The 22,984-nt window shown below is 36.4% G+C and overlaps 1 protein-coding gene across 5 annotated transcripts in view; it reads right to left on the bottom strand.

The window, feature by feature from the left end:
* FIGN (fidgetin, microtubule severing factor) overlaps positions 1-22,984 on the bottom strand; it is a 385,491-nt gene that overhangs the window by 133,508 nt on the left and 228,999 nt on the right. For 2 of the 5 annotated variants that reach the window (XM_084524066.1, XM_084524067.1), the window contains exon 4: positions 6,927-7,067. The exons of 2 other annotated variants lie outside the window; for them this stretch is intronic. The gene's annotated coding sequence lies outside the window, so the exon portion shown is untranslated. The remainder of the gene's footprint in view (positions 1-6,926; positions 7,068-22,984) is intronic. One more of the 5 variants, XM_084524054.1, reaches the window with a different exon arrangement.

Here is a 22,984-nt window from a genome sequence, read left to right as displayed (position 1 = left end):
GATTGCTTATCATTGATTGCAAATAGCTTGCCAATTTTACTGATATGAAACACTAAAGCAAATGCCATTCACCAGTGGTACAATAGGCAAACTGGTATGATGGCAGCCATGTGAACACCCTCTTGCACTTACTCAGAGTCAACATCTGGTCAAAGCTGAGGAAGCAGAGCTTGGCAAAGTACATGCAAATTCTCAGGTGTTTGCTTGATTTAATCTTCGTGCATTTATGGTATACACACACATGCTTGTGACCACAGTTAAGCAAATGTAAGCCCAGTGTAAAAGGACCTTAAGGTGACTGTAAATGTGATGAATCTGCTAATAGCTGAGTGAATGTTTAAAGTATGTTTATTGGGCCATCCCCTGTACACATGAGAATCTGGACACAAAGACAATAACATTCATTCAATAACATTCATTCTCCCACTTTTAAGAAAAACAGAGAGGAAAAATCATTCCATGATTAAGTAACCAATTATGACACACTAACAGATTTAGGTATGGTGTATATTTATGGCTAAACCAAAAGTTTTATGACAAAAGTTTTATGACAAATCAATACAAAATATTTTTATAAGCTGGTTGAAAAACCCTTCCAATTTGGAAAAAAAAAAAAAAAAAAAAGTCATTTCACAAACACTTGGTAAACTACAAGTAATTTGCTCTCACTTGAATACTTTGACCAACTCTGCCCTCACAACAAAGTGTATCTTTGCTTCCCTCTGTGACAAGCCATTGAACCAGCACACGTTTTGGGGTGGACTTGCCTTCAGCTTGTTACTGAAGTCAGCACCCCAAAAACCATCAAGAGGGTTGAGAAGAGCCCTAGAAGAGGCAGATTCCCCAGCCTAAGATATGAGAAGGTTGGGAACCAATTCTGCCGGCTGAGAAGAAAAGTAACTTCCTCCCTGTGGAGGGGGTAATGTCATGTGTATGCTGCATCCTGGTGGCACACAGTCTCTGTTCCAGGCTCAGGTTCAGCCTTGTAGCTTTTCAGCTGCAAACTCTAGAAAGTCCCCTCTTGGCAGTAGAAGCCTCCTTTTTGTCAGGCTCCATGGTCTACCTGGATGTTTGCTCCCTTCCTTTGATGATCAGATCATATTCTCTGGGTTTTCCTCAAAGTTTGTCCCCTCATTACACATCCTCTCCCCTGCCTGGAAAACCCCCTGCCATAGCAAGGACAGTGCAGAGGTGGTGGTTTCCTCTCTGCTGCCCAGCCATCCTCTTTGGGAAGGACCAAAATGTAATGATACACAGCAGACAAAATGGACATCATCCATCCCATATTTCTAAAAAATGTCACTTTTAATGGTTATAAGACTAATGATTACTGCTTGAAGCCAAGAAAGGAGAAATGTAAAGCCAAATCTGAATCAGAGATTATTACACTGAAATCACTGGAGATACACCTGGCCAGAAGAGTAACCTGCTTTCCTGTCATAGGAGTAAGAAGCATTTCCAAACTTTTTAATTTAAGAACAGGAGATGCTTGCATTGCTTTTTCGTTGCTTAACACAGGTCTGCTGTATAAGATGGTACCTCACTCTCTACACTCTTTGTACTCTTATCTATACAGTTACATATTCATTCTTTATTCTGTACCTAATTATGTATATTAAGCTTTTCAGTTACAGTCAGGCATTGTACCCACTTTTAAGACCTCTCTCTCTATATATATATATATTATTAGCATATTTGTTCAGGTTTACTTGTGAAAATGACATGAATTGGTATACTTGGCATATTAAAGGTCAAATGGGGCAATACTTAGAATACTTTTTCTGAAACTTCACTGGTTGAAGTATTTATTGCTATATGTATTTAGGAAAGGTAGTTCTTCTGTCAAGCAGAGAAAGATCCATAGTTATGGGAATTGTATAAAACCCCATGGAAAGCAGAGGGTGTCAGTTAGAGCCCCCTGTACATCTAGGTCTCACAGGATCATTATTCTAAAATGCTTTCCATTATTTATTTTACATCTAGAGCCAAACACACTGATCCACTTGCAGAAGCAGGCACAAATCCGCTGAAGCAAATGACTGTGGATCCATTTACAACAACAGTGAATTTGGCCCTTACATATACAGTTTTATTTCTCCTCTAAGCTAAAAATACCTTTATATTTCAAGACTACCCTTTATTTGAGTTTACATCCCTTAGGACCAATGCACAGCAAAGCAGCGAACAAGCTGGAGGGGCTTTACTGAACAGAGAGCTCACAAAATGTGATCACAATGTGCTTTACAGCATGAGTAAATCCCAAGGGATCTCCCACATACAATTCCTAAACACTGAGAAGAGTTAAAGCTGTCTGTCTAATCTATGGAAATGTGAGTTTGAAGCACTGATAAATTGGGACTGCCAAGAATAAGTTCACTTTAAAATGCCAGTGATTTTTTTTTTCAGAGAAACAAAAAAAATGGTGAGAATATCTTTTTCTAAATTTCATACACAGTAATTACTATGTATCCATTCTTGTTCCCCACGCACCCAAATTACTTGGAATAAGTTGTCAAAGTAAATTGGCTATTCTTTCAACATTGGTAAATTATTCTCCTATTGTGTACTCCTAGCTTGATAATTTAGGATACGATAATTTTCATTTACTTAGTGTCTTTGACAATTTTGGAACAAACTACTGAGTCCTTTCTTTTTGAAACCTATTAGGTAATTATTAATGTAAGGGGATTTAGTCTAGTTAGACTTAAGAGGAAAGAATTGATGGTCCTAAGATGGAGGTCACAAGGAAAAGAACTATGAAGTAAGATTGCTGAGATGTGAAACATATCCAAGTCATAATACACATAGCCCATATACAAATTTGATAGTATTCTCACTTCTCTGTAAAGCAGTATCTTTCTCTCTGAAGATTGTACCATAATGCCAGCAGAAAGAAATCAGAATTTTACCAATAGGGTGGTGCTACTGAGAGGACAAGGTCTCCTTCTATCAGCCTGCGGTGAGTTGCTTATTTCTTCTTGGTTCAGGTGTTTCTGGATGTGCCAGGGTTCTTAGTGCCTGCCTAACTGTAAAGCAGACTCAGGAGCACAGAAGGGTTAAAAGAGGGACCAAAAAAAAAAAAAAAAAAAGAACGGATGGTGGGATGGTGGGGGGAGAAGATAGCTCAGTCTAATGAAAAACTAACTTGGAAATATAAATAATAAAAAAGGTCCTTTGCATCTTTGAAAGCAGTATAGCTATTTTTAAAAACAGAAAAGCTCTTGCTAGTGCAGCTGCTCCCCGTATGTGACTCATGCAGGTTACCAAGTCCTTCCCCTGCAAAGTGGCTCAGCTTCAGGCCCTGAATGCATTGGAAGCAAATTGTTTTGGTGCTTGTATAACATGTAAGAGAGATCACTTCTCTGTGTTAGGCAGGAATTTAGGTTAAATGGAGAGAGTGACTTTAGAAAAGACTATTTCAAACCTTCAGACCATCCTGCAAAGGCTTCGTTATTTCAGGCTGGGGTGCCACTAGCAGGGGGAGGCTGCTGCCCCTCCAGGTCAGGTTTCTGCCACAACACCCCAATCTCAGCTCCAGTCAAAAGAGCATTCAGTTTGCTCTAGCACCCCAGGGTGTCTCCAAGAGGCAGTCACTCAGCAGCATACGTGCCAGGTCCCACGTACTAAGGGAGAGCATTTCTCACACTGCCTAACACAGCAGCTGCGCGCTGCCAGGTAGGAAACGTGCTGGCACCCTTGTTCATGCCCGGAGCTTCCTCACCAGATGCACTTTACGCTGCCAGCATGTAAATTTCATGAAATTTTTACGAACACACACCAATGTACCAGTTGAAAGAAAGTGCAAGGAATGGCATTGTCCTTGCCCTCATCATGCACATGGTCTACCTAGACACCCAGGAGAATCAGATGGATGGGGGGACAGGTGCCTGCTGGAAGGACATTTTTGACCCTGGTTTCTTGGTAACATGAAGGGCCAAACCAACGAGGGTCACATCACCTGTCCAAGCCTGATGTTGGGGTCTTGGGCTCCTCCGCCACACGGAAGTGGAGAAGCATGGCCCCCAAGCAGGCTTGGGCTGCTTGTCCCCCCCATTGCTGTGTGGAAAGCAAAGGCTCGGCATCCCTGGCAAACCGGGGCCCTCAGCATGCGTGACAAACGCAATTAAATGCCTTGTCAGGTCTCTCTGCCTTGCAGGGAATAATGATGCTGATTACAAAGAAACATTTCAGCATTTCACTTTATTCCCTCGTTTGATCTTAGTAGGAATGACTCTGATAAAACTGATGCACAGTATCAGTTTTGATAAAATACATACTGCCTGTGGAATAATGCTGTCCTGGCTGAGGCTCACTCTTGAAAGCCCTTATCCTTTTGTATTTCCCAGCTTTTCAAAACTTTTTTTTTTTTTTTTTTTTTTTCTATTTGTCAGCTCAATTGTGTTAGAAGCTTATCCAGACGCCTCTATACTTGGAATAGAAAAAAAAATTACTTTGTTAAGATGTTAGGCAGCACTGAATGTAGTTATCATTATTGTGGCCTTTATATCTACATTACAATTTTGTCACAAGCTCAATGTAATATCTAGAAATTCCCTTAAAATAAAAACTAGTGAGTGTGTTATGAAATTACAGCCAGGACAGATGGCCAGATCCTGTCATTGGAAATAAAAGTAATGTTATAAGTGTATAACTCCATTGGGGAAATTGAGTACCATAATAAAGTAGACTTCCACTTTCTGCAATGAAATTCAATGACTGTTGAGGAGTTTAGGGTTTAGAAAATTGAAAAATGAAACCTTTGGTTTTCCGCTGCTGTTTGATGATGTGTAGCAAGTCCCTTTATGGACTGAGGCTAACATCCAAATAGTAACAAGCTTGCAGTGAATAGAGCCCACAGAGGATCAGCTACTAAATCTTGCAATAAAAGCTGTGTGATTTACAGTAAATTCCAGAGGGCTGACAGCACCACAGCTGAGGGCATAAACACTTCTTTCATGGCTGAAGCTTCAGTCAGCTCTGTCTGCTGTGAAGTACAATCGAGCAGTGAGGCATGCTGCTTACCAGCAATGACTTTGATAAATAACTAGGAAGTCCCACTGTTGGCTTAAAACTAGAAGTTGTTCAGTTGCAATTCTGCATTTGTCCTGCTTTAATGGGTATGGAAGTGGCTTTAGCTGTAATCTGTCAGTGATTGATTAGGCCCTTCCTGGATCCCGTCCACACTACGCTTGCAGCTCCCTGCTCTCCACAGTTAAAACAAAATTGGTACACATCTGACTGCCCTCTTATGAGCAAAGTAAACACTCTTAATTCTGCTCAAGTGAGCCTAAGTTAAATGGCTAAAACTGATAAATTGTTGACAGACAATGTGTCTGAACAACTGAGTACCTAAGCATGGAGGTGCTCGTGCAACTTCTGCTCGCCATTGGATTACGCCAGGGTTTAGAAGCCTCATCAGCATAATGCCAGTTGTGCAGGGGTACAAGAGCCATGGCTGGAGCAGAGCCTCAGCTTCCTAATCACAGAAGTACTCAGCTCCCAGGCCTAATGCGGGATCATTCATTAACATGCTGTGTAAATTGGACATAATGTTAAACACATGCATGAATGCCACAAAGCGAGTCAGAAAGGAGCATAGCATGACTAGAAGGAGCTCTAATAAGGGTTGAAATATTTACTCATTTATTTTAGACTTAGATGCACCTGCGTAATATGCAATATATAAATATTGCATATAGGGTGATACTTTGATTGCAGTAAGGACTCAGATCAGTCCTTTTATTTTCATTTGGAAAAGAAGAAACAAACAAAACAAAGTAATATCACATCTAGAAAAAGCTGTATGTAATAGAAAGGCAATATGATTCTCTTTTCCTGATATCAATATAAAACACACTAAAATTCAAATTCAACCATCTGACTTGCATAAAAACTCTCAATGCATATAGATATAACATTAAGGTGAGATAAGCACACACCTGGTGAGGAGTAGAGTAGTTTTCATATTCTATGTACTATTTTCCTGTAGGTCTATAACTGAGTTACTACAAGCAAACCAGGCTATGTAATATCATATAGAGTTGCTCTATGATGCTTAAGAACAGTAAGGCCAAATATTGGGTGTGCACAGCCTCCAATTAGAGCAGATTTGATTATCTATTCTTAGTTCTGCCTCAACTGCCTCTACAATTACTGGGAACACAACAAAAAGTTTTGTATGGACATATCCTTCCTCTGCAACAGAATATTGTTCTTTAATAGAAGAAACATATTAAATTTGTGCTATTGCACTATTCCTGCCATCAGAATTACTGAGAGGATTTTTATTTATTTATTTATATATTTTAAATCTGTTTCATTACTTGTATATGTCACTGTGTTTGTTTTCCAAAGATCTGTGCAGGGGAGAGGCACAGATGATGACACAGAGGCATCATTGCTTATGTAAAGTGAACAGAAATGTTTTTCTGTTTTAGAGTTTTGCTCAAGGAAAGTAGCAAAAACTGGGGAGACAGTGATCTTGTCCTGTGATTTTTAGAAAGTATTTTGCTGCAGTCATTCATAATGTATACTGTGTTTCTCATGTTTTTATTGACTGAAGCACAGCACTATCGAATAAAATAATGTCCCCAAAAGAAAATGTCTTCTCGTAGCACGATATGACTTGCTTTTAACAAAGTCATTTTCAATCCTTTTATTGAAAGCAATTAAGTATGATTTTTCATTTCTGAAACTGTCCACTTCTCATTCTCTGACCTACATGCATTGAATTGTTCCATCAGCATTATAAGGGCAAATTATTGTTGCCTTGAACTTCTCTTGCCGTGTCAGAGTAACAAGAAATAAGACATGGGAGCTGGTAGTGTTTGATTAGCTTGAACGTGTGTGAAAAAGGATTTTTACTCCCCCAAGGATTTAGGAAGTAGCCTACCCATAAGTACACAATCAAGGAGAGATTTGCATACCTGAGAAACAGCAGTTCAAGCAGGAGAATGTGAGGTCAATCAGGAGTAACTAGTTAAGAAATTCAATTGGTGGCTATTTTTCCCATGCTTTTTTATACTTGTGATTTAATACCAGTTGATCTGAACTGCCATTAGTAGCTGCTGAGAGAATCAAAAGCATAGGTCAAAATTCACATATTAGATTGTGAAGCACAGTCATACTCCTGTAAGGTAAGTATTCTACATTTCTTTAAAAGGGACAGAGGTCTTTTTTCCCATTTAGAATGTCAGTCCCATAATAATTGCTTATTACATCTATCAAAGTTCTAGTAACTCTTATAGCATGTTTTTTAGCTATATCACAAGTGCTTTAAAAGCTAATAAAGTTACAGCAAAGGTGTGAAGATTTTGAGTCATAATGAATTCTTGTAAATCATTTTAGGATTCTGCCCAGAGGAAGAGGCACTGCAGAGAAGATATGGATCTCTGAAGCTCTGCCCACTGATTCAGCAAGAACTCATTGGTTTGCAGAATCCGATTTTTCCATGGTTGCAGATTCTAGGTTGGACACAGAAAGCTTATTTACATGAAACTGCTCACTCCTTACTTTATGTGCACTGTCACCTCTGTGTCTCATCCCAGTTCAGCAAAGCCAATTTTACAAACTTACTCTGCCAATAATCATGCATATTCAGTTGTTACCGATTAATGCTAAACCCTGAATTTTATTTTAAACCAGGTGGTATACATAATTTGTTCACATCTTTGCTAAGAATAAAAGCAGAATAAAAACATGGAAAGCAGTTCTTGCTATTTAGTAACTGCTAAGTGAGAATATTTTGAATCCCATCATTCAGAAGAGTAAAGTATAATAGTGTAGCAAACACCATTTAATAGTGACACGTTTCATTTGGACAGCCACTTAATTGAGATATCTTCCAGGGAAACTGTTTAGTCTACCGACTGTAAATGGCAATGACTACTGCTTAATCAGAACCATTTTAGCATAAATTTTGCTTAATAGGGATACATTTGCCTGGTGACAAATACTTAAATAGTGTTTAACCAAGTGTTAAATAGTTATAAAATTCTAGACTTTCCTTTTTAATTTTAATAGTGAAGTGCCAGCTAAAGATCAGAGGAGAAAAAATACATGATGAAATGCTGTAAATACCAATTTTTTTCTTTTTTTTTTTTTTTTAAATTTTTCCTTTTTTGTTGTTGTTTTTGATGAGCAGAGGGGTTTGTTTGTTTGTATATATATAGTATATATATATATATTTCATTGTAAAGCTTTCCGACTATTTTTAAGACTTCATCTCTTAACTGGTACAAATCAGGATGACAGAACATCCACGTATAATCTAATTAACAGATTTCTGCTGTCAACCTAAATAATAATAATGTGATAACATGCATGTGCCATGCCAAAAGACGTCTTGAATCCCTACCAGCACCACCCCCAGCAAAAGAAGGTAAAATTCAGTCCTAATACCAATAGCCAGAGATCATCTCTTCCCAAAAGGTGAACTGCACATATGAAAAGACCACCTAGAACAACTCACCTGAATAACTTCAATACCTAAAAATAGCTATGCCTGTACTCAAATAAATAAATAAATAAATAAAATAAAAACATTGGTAAAAATTAAATCAACCAGTTCAAGGTCCCATCAGAAACATCCTACATATTTACTCAGACTATAATGTGTAGAAGTGTTTCACATTAACATACCCTTAATGAAGAGACCTTACTCCCACCAGCCAGTCTGTCATTTTAGACAGTATGTAAAGATGGCAAACAGTGTCTTCTGCTCTCATTTACTGTTTCAGGATATGTGTCATTAGGCAGTCCCTCAGGACTATTGCTGCTATTAATAATTATAGCTTAAGGATCCAATCCTATAAAGGACTAAGCACCTCAGTGAGAAGTCAAGAGGCACAAAGAACTATTGAAAGGCTGAGCACCGTCCTGGATCAGGCCCTTCAGTACTTGTAGTAAGCACTTGAATCACTCTCATGGTACAATGAGCAGTCAGTGCAATGCAATAAATCATAGCACATGTAAAAGGTTTTCTTGAATAAATGGTTGCACTAATAATATCCCATTTAATTAGCAAACAACATATTGAAACATGTCATAGAAAATGTGGCAGGGTAGTCTCCACAATACACAGCAGCTGACTAGTTAACTGAGTATTATGAAGATGGGTGACTAGAACCCAAATATAGAGGTATCCATTCCAATAGGCTGTATGACAAGTAGTCTATTGTTTCATTAATTTCTACTTTTAAAAGTTAATTTCTTCACTTTTTAGTATTAGTCATGTATTACAAGAATTAACATAAAGGTGATGATAATGCATGATCTTTATATGCCATCTTATTAAAATGAAGCTATTTTTAATACTTTTAAGAGGCCTATCAGAAAACACAATTTATATCCTCAAAGTATATTTTGTCAGTTTCAAGTATAATTTTTGCATTCATATTCTTTTATGAATTTTAATGGAGACACTTAAATTGTAATTATTCCTCTCAGCTCAAATGCAGGTAACAAATGGAATTCAATCAGTGTTTGCGCATAATGACCATCATTAAGAGAGAAATAATAATGACATTCTCTCTGCATTAAACTTGCAGACTCTCTACACAATGATCTGAATCCCATTATTGATCTCCATGGAGATATGCAATTGTCACCTATTCTGCATAATATCTGAATGTTAAATACATTTGTTTGGAACAAATATTTTAATGAATACAGTCAGTTCCACTTAATTAACTATCTGATAACTGAATATTTTTGCTTAATAATTGAACATGGAACATCAAAATTGTCCTATTTTTTTAATCAAATGCACTTGAGATTAGACAGACATTTAAACGTTCATAAAATGTACATATAGTTTAAAATTCCCATTAGACTTTAAAGCACACATATTAAGATACTTGTAAAGTATTTAGAAATCATATTTCTCCTCCTTCCCCCCCCCCCCCCCTCTTGTTTTAATAAACCTTGAGAAAGCTTCAAACTAAAATCTGTTTCTTTCTGAAATGATCTCTTTCCTTGTATGGCCTATGGGATTATGACCAAAAGGTTGTCTGTGAAGATCTGAATACTGGCACAAGCTTCTCTGATGTCTTGTAAGAAACAAGCATTGAATTATTTGTTTCAAGATCAGATAGCTACAATTACCTGGATTTTGTATACATCATATAAAACAAAGAGCTAAGAAGGTGTGTTACATCTTTCAGACCTGCCAGCCATCTAAAAGATGACCACAGCCATTTTTGCTCAGATCAGCATTCTGGTAAAATAGATAAATAAAAATAAAAAATCCTTAGAGGTAAAACAAACCAGAAAACAAAGAACTGAAGTTCTTGTACAACCATTATTTTACATTGATAAAAATGTCTTCCTGGTTCCAAATTAAAACATCATTTTTCTACCTCAATTTGTTGATTGTTGAATCTAACCCTGTCTGAAAAAATAAGGCACCTGAAACTAAAGTGAGTAATTCCAATTGGCATTCAGTGAACCCAACTCTGGAGGCAGCCATCTTGTTAAAAAGAGCACTCTTGGTGGCACTGGCAATGGGAGAGGCTAGTAACAGATGCCTTAGAGGAAAGCAAGAGAAATCCCAGAGTGGATAATTAAAAAATAACTTGGCCATAGGGGAAGTTTCTTCCAATTCTCAGTAGTTGGCTAATGCTGTGAAACATGAGGAGCTGTATACTTTATTTAAAGAAATACTGAAACCGTAGATTTTTTCATTATCCATGTAAATGTCTATTTCTTTCTTATGACCCTGCTGAGCTCCTGGCCTCAATGATGTCTTATGGCAATGCATTCTGCCACATCTCTGCATTTTGTAAAAATGTTCATTTTCTAGGAGAAAGGGCAAAGAGAGAGACTGCTTTACATTCTCTACATCATTCATTATTTTATTTATCATAATTCTCTGTATGTGCTTCCTTTTCAGAACTTCGAGTTTCAAAATTCTCAGTCCTTCCACACTTTTATTTCTGTTTTGAGGCTACTCAGAGGGATGTGAACAACTTTCCTTCCAAATCTACGTCCTGAACTAAATTGCATGGACTGATACAGAAAGACACAATTATCACAATTATACAACAGTATAATCAGTGGTCATTAGATTAAATAAATGGCCACTGTGTACTTTGGTTCTTGCTTGGCCTCAAACTTGCAAAAAGTCAAAGCTTTTATTTCTAGGCTACTAGCCTAAGTCAGCTTACGCTGAAAGCAGCTGTAACTTGTTTTTTTTTTTTTTGTTTGTTTGTTTGTTTTTGTGTGTGTGTGTGTTTTGTTTGTTTGTTTGTTTGTTTTTTTACTAATATCAGCTGAAGTGAATGGGGCTGGCTACTACTGACTGACCACTTTTAAAAAGCTCTGATGTATTGCATTTGCAGCTGCCATGGCACAAGACTGGAGGATCAGACACAAGGGGTTGGCAGAGCTTAATGCAAGCCTGTTTTCCAGCCAGTGTGGTTGCGCAGCCCAACCAGATTCCTACATAGTGACAAAGGAACACCAGAAAGGGGTTCCCAGTAACCTAGATTGGTCATTTTCTGCAAGACCAGGTGTAACCCTCTCCAGCAGAGGTTAAATGAAAGCACATGTTATCTTTTTAAAGCTCAAAACCAATTCTTTTCAAAATCATTCAATATACTTGCACCAGTTTAATGAAGTTAGAATAAGAACTAAAGCAATGATGTTTCTAGTTCATGTTTAAGTCATCCACCCACTCAGCATGTCTTTCAAAGACTAAATGGAATTTCCCTAACAATTTCTCTTCATATCGCCCATGAAGAAATAATAGACATATAGCAAAATGAATGAAAAGAAAAGCAAAACCTTTAAAATGTGAATATTGGTGTGGAAAATAAATTTTAACAAACTAAACAAGCTTTCAAGATAATGGGAGAATCAGAAACAGTGTGCTTGTGTGTTTTGCGCTTCTTTTCTCTTTCTCCTCCTCCTTTTCTCTTTCTCTTTCTTTCTCTTTCTTTCTCTTTCTCTCTCTTTTTTCCCCTTTCAAAATGAACAATAAATTAAAGAGTGAAATATTTTAGCACATGCTAAATTCAGGATACTGGAAGATCAGGCATAAAATGAAAGATCATGAGACACTGGGAAGGGTAAAAGGGAAAGAAAAAAAATAAAAGCAGGCTAAGTAAGAAAATCAAATTGAAAATCATCACCAAAAAAGACATTTAGCAGAATATTCTAGTTTAATGCTATGACAAATAGTATTTGATCCATGTTGCTGAAAACATTGCTTGAGTAGTTGCACAATATACTGGCATGTATTTAATCAGAATCCATGTACACCATTTCCAGCCTGGGTGGTACTGGCAGTATTTGTATATCTCTGTATTTGATCATTCCCTTTATATTATACAGAATGCATGACATCCCATGAATGGATGCAGAATGTGTTTACTATACCACAACTCGATCATTATCTTGGGTGAATGGTCAGAGTGTGTCCCACTACTCGCTCATTATTATGGGGCCTGCATGCTTGTAATTGATCACTCTTCCAATACTGTACAAGAGCTCTTGAGGTGTGTGGAGGGGGAATAAATTCTATATGTAGATTCTACATTTATTTTGTTTTGGACAGTGAAATATACCAAGAATGAATTATAAAATGCTTGTGTACTCGCTATTGTTTGTTGGGAGAAGGAGCCATTGTTTTGAAAGACAATTATAAAACAAAGAATCCAGAAGACTGAGCAAAAAATGTAAATGCTCAGAAGAAATAATAATAATATTACTTCAGGAATACTAGTAATGTAGAAAGAGGTAAAAAAAACAGATACTGATACACAAGTCTTTAAACAACAAATGAATACAAAGAAAAAGACATAGTTAGGAGCATGCAGAACAAAATGTGTAAGAGAAAAAAAAAATGTATATATTAGGATGAACACCAGGGTGGTTGGGTAGTAACATTTTCACTACATATTTGTCATCAGAAGCAAAAAGAAACTCTTTTAGATATGCAGCTTAAACAGCATATTCCAGTTCTGAAGTTCTACTCAGCATCTCCAACCTTCTCTAAGCCCATGGGTGAATAGTAGTGCCACTATTAATGACAGTATTCCAAATAAAAATGTATTTACTAAACTGAATTTTGAATGGAATGGGAAAAAGAGATTGCCATAGGCAATAAGGAGGATGCGTATAATCTTAGAAATTTAGCTTGTGTTCTTGCACACAAGATGTACACCATAGGATTTTCAATTGACTTTTTTTTTTATTATTATTAAAGAGAGAAACAATGAAAAAGAATTATTAGTCAGAAATAATGTTATTGAGATAATGCTATTGTATACTGAAATTCATTTGTACAAGACGAGGTCCTAACATTTATACAGAAAGGGAAAGAAACAAGCCAAGAAACTTTATTTACTTTATTTGTTCAGTATGTTGTTCTATAGGTGATTTATCCCCATCATTGACTTGGCTATTTTTCAGTCTGTGCATTTATTTGTTTTCAATGTGCTGTGCCAAGATTGGCTAGGATGCCATTTTTACAGCATTATTTTTTAATGGGTAGCAATCCCAGTATCAGTAATATTACAATATATTTATAGACAGAGCAAAACAAGAAGGTAAAGTGTAGGGTGACATTCTGCTTGCACTATTACACAAAATCAAGGCAGCAAGCAATGACTAAGAACTTGTCAACACTTCACTGGCTCTTCATTTGTCATAGCTACTATAATAGAACATAACAAACAAGTCACTTCTTGCCAGGTTAATTTTTTCCAAGGACAGAACTCCTTCATTAGACCTGTAAATATATTGGCCCAAGGAAAGGCCCCACAATAGTGCCACATTGCATTGCCTAGAGGAAGTATTGCTGAAAGCAGCTAAATAGTGAAGTCATTCCACAGTCATCACATGTCAAGGCCATGTTTGTACAGCCAAAATACAGCTAAAGAGGAAATTCCCTATCAGACTAACCAGGAGACTTAGAGAAAATTTGGGTTTTAAAAAAAAGAAGAGGAGCATATCTGGCTTTTTTACTTAAGCATCAAAACAGGAGACAACTTATACTTTTTAGGAAGGCAGGAAGAACCTAAAAACTATGGCCATGGTTAAGCGATGCACTAAAGCTGGTATTACAAATACAAATCCCATGTAGATTTTAAAAACACATTGTGAACGCACAGGACTAGAAAACGCAACTCCGTTTTAGCCAGAAGGAAACCTTAAAGAAGGCATGAATTTTGTACCATATTCTACCTAATTAACAGAAAGAACCCTGAATCAAAATAGTATTTCTGTGCAATGAAGCAGGACAGAGATTTTTAGCCACAGCCTAAAAAGAAGTGCTAAGAGAAGCTGGCTCAGAAAGAGACAGGTTTGAGAAAAGTCACGCAGAAAGCTTTCTGGTGAGCAAATACTCAAACAAGGAATGCGCCATTCCAAAGTAAATCATGTTTGCCTGCTGCTCTTCTTCAAGCAATTGCCATGTCGCTGACTGAACTAAAACACTTTGGGAGTATGCAGCCAGAGAGCTGCAAGAAGATCTAGAGGAAGAAGACATGTAAGGAGAACATTGTTAGTTTTCTTAGCAATCAGTAAAGATCTGTTTACATTCTTTTGCATAGACAGTAGTAGAACTGTTATTCCTAATTTTCAGCACTTTGCACCAAGGACTTTGACTGTTTATTGTTTGAGTATTCACTTGATAGCTTTTGAAGTCACAGAAGAGTATTGGTGAGTTTGAAAAGTATCAAAGGATAAGTGAAGCACTGTTTGTAAATCAAAAGCTGAACACATCCAGAACAAAAGCATCCTATAACTTTCCACTCGATTATTAATTTTATAAAAAGACCACTGTAAGTAACTGGCCACTGTGCTGAAATAAGGCATTAGAATGCTGAGTAAAATGTTTGGAAGAATGAGACTCAGGTTCAGGTTTTGACACTTATAAGCCCAAATGCAAGGTGAGAGGGAGGGCAAAGGCAAAAATTAGAGAATAAAAGGGGATCTACTGTAAGTACAGGAGCTGGGAAGTTTGTAAAGAATAATTCACCAAGAAAAATATAGTGGTAAATTTGTGAACATGCTTCATCTTGGTTCTTGAAGTACTCAGAAACACCAAAGTAGAGAGGAGAGGACCCACATGACAAAGACAGGTACTGCCATTTCCTCCAGGCACAGGCTTCAGAAGCGTAAGCAGCTCCATGCTTGAGCTGAGCTGTGAGCTGGTGCTTTTCTGCTGTTTTTTCCTCTGATTATTATCTTTCCCCAAACCCAAAGACAAATAAAAATGGTGATGTGGATGACTGTTTTCATACCTTCTGCAGAATATTTAACAGCTGGGAGGACTGCCACTGCTTTCTCTTTAGGTGCCAGAATCCCATGAGACACAATTGCAGCAATACCTCAGTTTGACTCAGGAGCACTCTTTTGAAGCAAATCAGTTGATCATCCTCACTGACCACACTTTGTATTGCAGAGTGTGCTAACCAAATTCTGTCTGACTGATGCTAAACTTGAATGTGCCTTGCAGGCATTGTGCTCCACCTACTAATAGGTGTTCAGTCCCTGTGAGTAGATCAGAGCAAATCCAAACCAATTCCCCTGAAACATACAGGATAGCCACAGAATCATCGGTTCCATCTGTTTTGCCATGTCAGTTCATCCCCCTTGCATTGCTTTATTTGCTTATGTAGACACAGACAGTCTTTGCTGTACTATTTGTGCTGGAATCCCTTGGATTAACCATGTTTTATATTACTTTATTGTCTCTTACATGTTACTTCCTTATTTGTGGTACAGTAATTGTCCAAGTTTTGTAAAGCCAAAACCAATCTGTTTCTTGACTTTTTTTCCAAACACTGAATGCAGCATAGACTGCCAAGACTGCCACGGAGAAGAAAAATAAACCAAAATTTATGTGGCTTTTACATTCACCCATAAAACAAGCAGAAAACAGTGAATTTCCTCCACTGTTCATTGACATTTCCTCTGAGGTTTTACTTTGAAAGTATATTTGTTTTTTCTACTCTGTTTGCTCAGCCCATTCACTTTAGCACACAGAATTTGCTGTATCCAACAACAAAATTAACACTGTCACCTTTAGAGGGAGCTATACATAGGGTCTATATATTTTGTCTATATATTAGGAGGACAAATTATTCCCAATGAAGGAATAAAGTGTTCAAGAGCTACAAATAATTTTAAATAACAGTATTCAAACTTCCAGAAATAATTAGACTCCTTATTTTATCAAGCATCCTGGCAAAAATAATTGCAAAACTTTTAAAGGCTGCTTAGATTTTGAACATAAACAATAGTTTTGCCTCACTATGATTTAAGCTGTTTATCAACAATGTAAGTTGATAAACTGAGTTAAACCAAGTAAGTAAATTGAAGTAAACTAGTTAAATTCTGTAATTCTGTAATTAAACCAATAAGTTTGAATTCTGGAAAAGATGTCAGTAACTGGAAGTCCATTCCAATAGTTTAAAAGCCACCAGAAACCCTCTCCAGCTCTACACTTCTGTCCCACACAAGTCCTTGACATGCACTTTGCAGGTCAGGTTTCCTCTTTTGGGTGCAGAGGAAGTGGCAAAAGAAAGAGAACCATCAGCACTTGACTAACTCACATGAAAATCCAAAAGGAGACTATATTGAAAGCCAGCATCCATTTATACAACTTCCTATTCTAACTGCTACCCTCCCCCAGGGAGGTATTTCCCCAGTAATTAACTTTCCACACCCTCTCTACTGCAGTAGTTATACTGAGGGATAGACTAAATCACATTACCTATTTAGAATAGGCTACCTTTCACCTCTGAAATGATGCAACATGGAAGGTTATACCTTTATACCTTGCAATAACTTATCTATAAATCTATAAGCTGAAAATGAGACATTTCTTCTATTTGTCTAGCATTTCCAAACATGACCTAAGACAATTCTGGATAAGGAGCAGAAACTGAGATCAACAGCTCCTGCATGATCCAGTCAGTAGCCTGAAAAAAAAAGGAAGTTACAAATCTGATGATAAAGGTTTTCTCACGTTATTATTTTTTTTTTTTCAGAATAAATCAAATGATTGTGTTTCTGAAAGACATCCCAAACTTGCAGTTCAATATCCAGAAGTACATTTCCAGTCTCTGCATGAGTGAATACAACGTCTCACAGCATTTTTCTGTCTTAGATGGATCTAACCATTGGTGATCACCAACTTAAGCTACCTTGTCCAGTTACTGTACTGTATTTATTTCAAACAACAACAACAAAGTATATACAACTGCTATAATACATCTTCACAAGCATAACTCAAACAATGAACCTGTTTAACTCTTCAGGAGGGTTTTTTTTTTTTTTTTTAATACTGAAATACTGATTTTTTTTCTGATTCTAAGTCCCGGTGCTGAGAAATTTTATCTTGATTCATTCAGCATTTTATTCCACAAGGCACCTGAATGTGTTTATGACTCTCAAACATGAACAAATGAAAGCTTAGTTAAACATTTATGCATCAAAAAGAGAAACAGATAATGCTATTCATAGGAATATGCTGAATGGATGACTGCAAGAAATCGTACTTTACTATAGCTGTGCTCTTTGGATACCAGAAGCTCAGATGTGTAAGTAAATGTAGCATACTTCATTAGACTAGCAGTCCTGACTGTAAGAAAACCTTCTGCTCATGCTGAGGCCAAACAATGCATTGACATCAGAACTCAGACCGAGTCTTCATGACGTCCAGATTCTCACAGAAACTAGTGAGGGCTCTTCTGGCATAAAGTCTGAAGGACCAATGAGGTCTCCAGAACATCTGCTCTAAGTCTTGCACAGAGTTTGAAGTAGGATGCCTGTGAAGAGTATTTGAGGACTTAAATTTTGCCAGCTACACTGGTCATTGCAGATGTATCTGATACGTATTTTTGGTACAAACATACAGGTTGTATAATAATTTCAAAAGATAACTCTTTTAATGCAAAATAGATGTGTGTGACCCAGAATGAATTATAGATGTCAGCCATATTTGTGGTCCACAATAGAGATCATGTCAACACCATCATAACAGGAGACAAACAACAATTCCTTGATTCTGGTTATTTGTTTATTTAGGAATGGTTTGCACCTAGATTCCACCAGTGACAGGGAAGAGATCCAGTATCCCCTGATTCATGAATCCACAAATCATGTAAAGTTACAAAAGAAACAGAGAGATGTAGTCCTATTTGTGAAACCATTTCCTTCATGTTTAGTGTGACACATATAAACAGTCACATCAAGTTGATCATTCCTTCAACTTGTTAGTGCAGACAAGGCTGTGTAGCAGATTTGCCAATGGACCATAGCAGAGGAGGGACATTCATGGTTTACATATTTTAGTTGACGTTTAGGCAAAAGTTTAAAGTCTATTCTGTGGCATGCGATGTGTGTGGACTAAATGAGTTCTTGGCATCATTCAGTCTGCTTTATGATCTACCTAATTCAATGTTGCTCCTTCAAGCTTTATAAACATACATACAGTTCAAACCATGTAACCGGGGTCTTTCCCTAGTATGTTCCTTCCTTAGCCTGCTCCCAATGTTTAAGACTTTCTCACAGTTGTCTATCATAAAGTAACAAATTCAGTGCTCAGGCAACTTTAGTTAGTTTTAACAGCTCTATAGATCTCAGAGAAGGAAAGAAGCAAAGGCAGGCAGTAGGGCGCTATAAGAATACAGAAAGTTTCAGAAAACTAAATTATAGCTGTACTCCGATGGATTAATTTCTAATGTGCAGTCTGGATTTCCTCTTTCTCTCCTCATAACATGATATACAGTACATGGCTATTTCTACAAGAGGAGCAAATAGTTCCATAGCTGCTGAAAAAATGCAAAATGACAAGATTGGAAGAAGAAGCAAAAGTTTTTTTTTAGAAATAATCATTTCTAAATGAAACACTTAAATCTATCCCTTTTATTTTTCACAGGGTTTTTAAAAAAGCCATGTACATCTTAATACATAAATAACATAATCAGGCCATCAAACCTTACATTAAAGGGTTTCAGCACCTTTTTTTTGTTTTTGTTTGTTTTGTAAACTATTGCATGGAGGGTTATTAAAGCCTCTTGCAAGTATATTTCTATATGAAACCAGGAAGTTTTCTTATCCTGCTAATTGAAAAACAGAGGACCAAACAAACCCAAAGATTTAAAATCACAGAACCTGAGAGTAAAATTCTATACTATTTCACTTACATAGCTAGTATTTAGGGACAGACATATACTCCTAGTTAAGCCAAACAGAAATCTATATACCAAAAGCCTACTAGTCTTTAATGATGAGAAAATTAAAAAGCACAAACAACTTTAATATGAAAATATTGCAGTCTTGTAAACCTACTGTAAGTGACAGATCAACGTTTTCAAGCAGGGACAAAGCAAATCCATTAGATGAAATACTGCCATCATTACCTATTTTTAGAAGTAATAATAAATACAGTCATTATGATGATGAATAACTAATGAAATGGCAGGCCCAGGCAACAGCGTTGCAAAGCTTTCAAGAAATTAAAGAGTCAGATCCTGGAATTGTAGGTACCAAGAGCAAGTCTTATTTGTGTACTGACTTCAGTAGGACCTTTCAAATACTGCATATCTTAAAGCTGATGTAAAAAAAAAAAAGGGGGGGGGGTGAGGGGAAATTAACAAGCTAGATGAATAAACACATTACAGTACAGTAGACACCACACCTGGTGATAATCCAGCATTTAAAATAATTTGTGCTAAGAAGGATTGCCACAGACCCTACTGTTTTACTATTACACAGAACTAAAATATGTTCCATAATTAAAAAACACTTCAAATAATGCTTTAATAGAGGGGAGCCTTGCATCATCCACTCTCCCCAGGACTTGCTAAATTCTATTTATATTTCTAATCAGGCATTAGATACATAAAATAAAATTGATAAATGGATAATACTTTTGCACTAATTAAATTATCAACAAAATGGCATTACTATGCTTTCATTTACTATGTCAGCACAGAGGCTAAAAGCATTTAAAATATTATCTTATCCCACCTTTAAATGATATTTTAGCCTTTTACAAATTGTGAAGAATTTTTCATAAGTAGCTATCCAGAAACAAACTCTTCTGGAGACACAGTGCTAAGCTGGGAATTTTTTAGATATAATCTTCCACCAGTTTTGTCATTTGGCTTTCCATGTTTTTTTGTTTGTTTGTTTGTTTGTTTTTTTTTTGTTTCGTTTTGTTTTGTTTTTTGTTTTTTTTTTTTCTTGTTTGTTTTGTTTGTTTGTTTTCCTGATTTTTAAGAACTGATGAAGTACAATATCAAGAAAAATCATGCAAATCATCAAAGCCTCAGCAATATGTTTATTTTTAACCTAAATATATCACCTCCAGACATGAAGGCATCTATTCAACATGCTTTCCTTTCACTGAATCTGCCATCATAACAGAAGATTTGGTATTGTTCAGACTTGGTCTGTACTGCGAACAGTGACAGCATCCTGGAGATGGATGAAGGAAAATATGAATAAATGTTGTTTTAGAGCTAATACCATCTAATACACCATACACATTTATCAAGTTTCAATGATGTCATTATCTTTTTCCAAACATTAATATTAATGTTAACCTGAATTACATTTCTCTAAATTTAATTTACTGTTAAACAGTAAATAATATAATAAATAAATAGCATATGTACCTTCAAGCCTGAATCATGTAAACATGAATACTCTCAAGTATTTGCCTTTTGCACTTAGGCAGTGCTAAGATAGGTGAGAAGGTGGGCAAATTTGGCCATCTCCCAAGATGTGACATTTTCTTAGGCATTTACATAGAATACAGATGTCTTCATCTCACTCTAAAATCAAGGTCAGGCATATTAACGGAGCAATATGATACTCTCTTGCTAGTAAGGTCTGTATTTTCTATCCCAGACAGCATGTTAAAGCCATTTTGTGTTATGCAGTACAAAGACACTCAGAAAATTGTTAAAACCAATGTTGGGAAGATCTATGAGTGTGGAAGAGCCTATAATGATGAGTTGACTCTTCATAGGATGACAAGGAGAAAAATAACATCATTAAGGCTGTCTTCATTTTAATGATACAGTCTTTTAACTTGGAACATCTTGAACCTCTGAAGAGGTTTACATGGAGACTTGGGAGCAGCCTCAGAACAAACCAGTTTACTATTCTTCTTGCCTATTCTACATTACATGTTCCACACATCTAGCAAAAGATCTAATTCCACATATTGGAAAATTATATAGAGCTATGTATGGTATGTATGTACCACAAGCAATAAAATGTTAATAGGACAATCCAGTACATAGAAAAATGGATGAATTTTAGCATACTTTGCTTCTAATGTCTTCATAACCACGAAAACATAGCCCAGGAATTTATATCAGAAAGGTAACAAAAAAACAATGCATTTTTCTCACCATGTAGTTAGACAAGACAAATACATCTAGACATTGCATTCAGTCTTGTCTGTGCATAAGGGAAGCATTATGTATTCTGAGGGGACACTGAATGAAGCAATCCCAAATTGCTAAATAACTTTCAAAGAAATAGTTGTTTTGTTCCATCAAAGTCTGAATGGAGATAGTTTGAAGAATGTCACAAAGACAGAAACAAGGGCTAATGTAAATCACAACAAAAATGGACTGTGAGAGAAAATATTTAAAGGAACAGAATGTAGTGTTCCTATATGAGTGATTAGTTAGGGTTTGGAATCTTTTTCATTATTTTTGTAATATATTTTTATTCTTGAATGATTGTCTTGGACTGGTTGAAATTATTATTCCCTTTCTTACTTGCTACTTCGTCTATACTGAACATAAATCCATGGAGATGAAAATGCTAGAGTATGCACAGGGTTAAAATAAATATTTTTATACTCCCCTTTTTTGATTTCCACAGATTGTCTTCCCCAAGGTGAAGTTTCTCAGAAAGATTCTAATTTGTAGCTACAGAAGCTTTGTCCCAAGCTTGCACAATCTTTTATATCCTAAACTCATATTGTATCAGGTAGAATGAAATCAATTGGATGTGTAAATTCCTTAAATAATAGCAAATGGAGCAAATTGAATTTCAAAGGGAAAAAAATGGTGAACCTGAAAAGCAGTGGTACGAAGGTCATCAGCAGAATTAACAAAAAAGTCTGGCAAAGTTACAGTTAGGCAGTCAGTAATACTCTATTGATCAGACTTTCTCAATCAATGATGCTGCGCCTAGATTATTGATGCAAAGGTATTAAGCAAAATTTTATTTCAGCTAACTTGTTGGCTCAGATGTCAACTGAAAGTCATTTCCCCAGTCAATCAAAGATACGACAAATCTGAGCAGAGTTAGTTCTTCAACACCTTTGTATATATTGTGCTTTCCAACTATATAATGAGCTTTGAAACAGCAACACTTAAAAGACTATTTTAACTAGGAAGAGCAAAGATACAGCATTTCCATATTTAAAAAATAAATAAACAAACAAATAAATAAATAAATAAAGAGAGAGAGAGAGAGAGAAAGAGATAACCACAGTGGAGATGAAATAGGGGAACAGGAAGAGATATTCCAAATGACAAGGGGAATTAGCAGGTTACATCAGAAAACATGGAAATCTAAATCTGTATCTAGAGCTACCTTACAGAAAGATACGGTTTTTCCTCATTCTTTACTTGTTCATGACAGAAAGTCCTCCACTCACATAATGGTCTCTGCTAAAAGAAGACCAACAACAAAGTGCAGAATAGGAAAGGAAAAGGAAAGGAAGACAGGAAAATCTTTCAGGAGAACTGGTATTGGCAGTTCAGACAGTTCACATCCTCTAATGGTTGGTTTTATTGTTGCTGGTAGTCTTCCAAAAACCTTAAATTTAGGTTTGCTGAAACTTGTGTATAATTTGGGAGGAAGAGGAGTATATAACCAGGAGGTGAAAATTCATGGGAATTCATCAGTATAGAATATTCTCACAAAATACGTTCAAAACTGGTGCCAAAGTGATGACACGTGAGATTTGGATTTCACTGAAGCTTTTTGTTTTGTG

The sequence above is a fragment of the Aythya ferina genome (genome assembly GCF_964211825.1).
Source record: "Aythya ferina genome assembly, chromosome: 6".
In the NCBI taxonomy this organism is placed as follows: Eukaryota; Metazoa; Chordata; class Aves; order Anseriformes; family Anatidae; genus Aythya; species Aythya ferina.
Note: the sequence above shows the minus strand (reverse complement) of the source record. Positions and strands in the feature narration are given on the sequence as shown.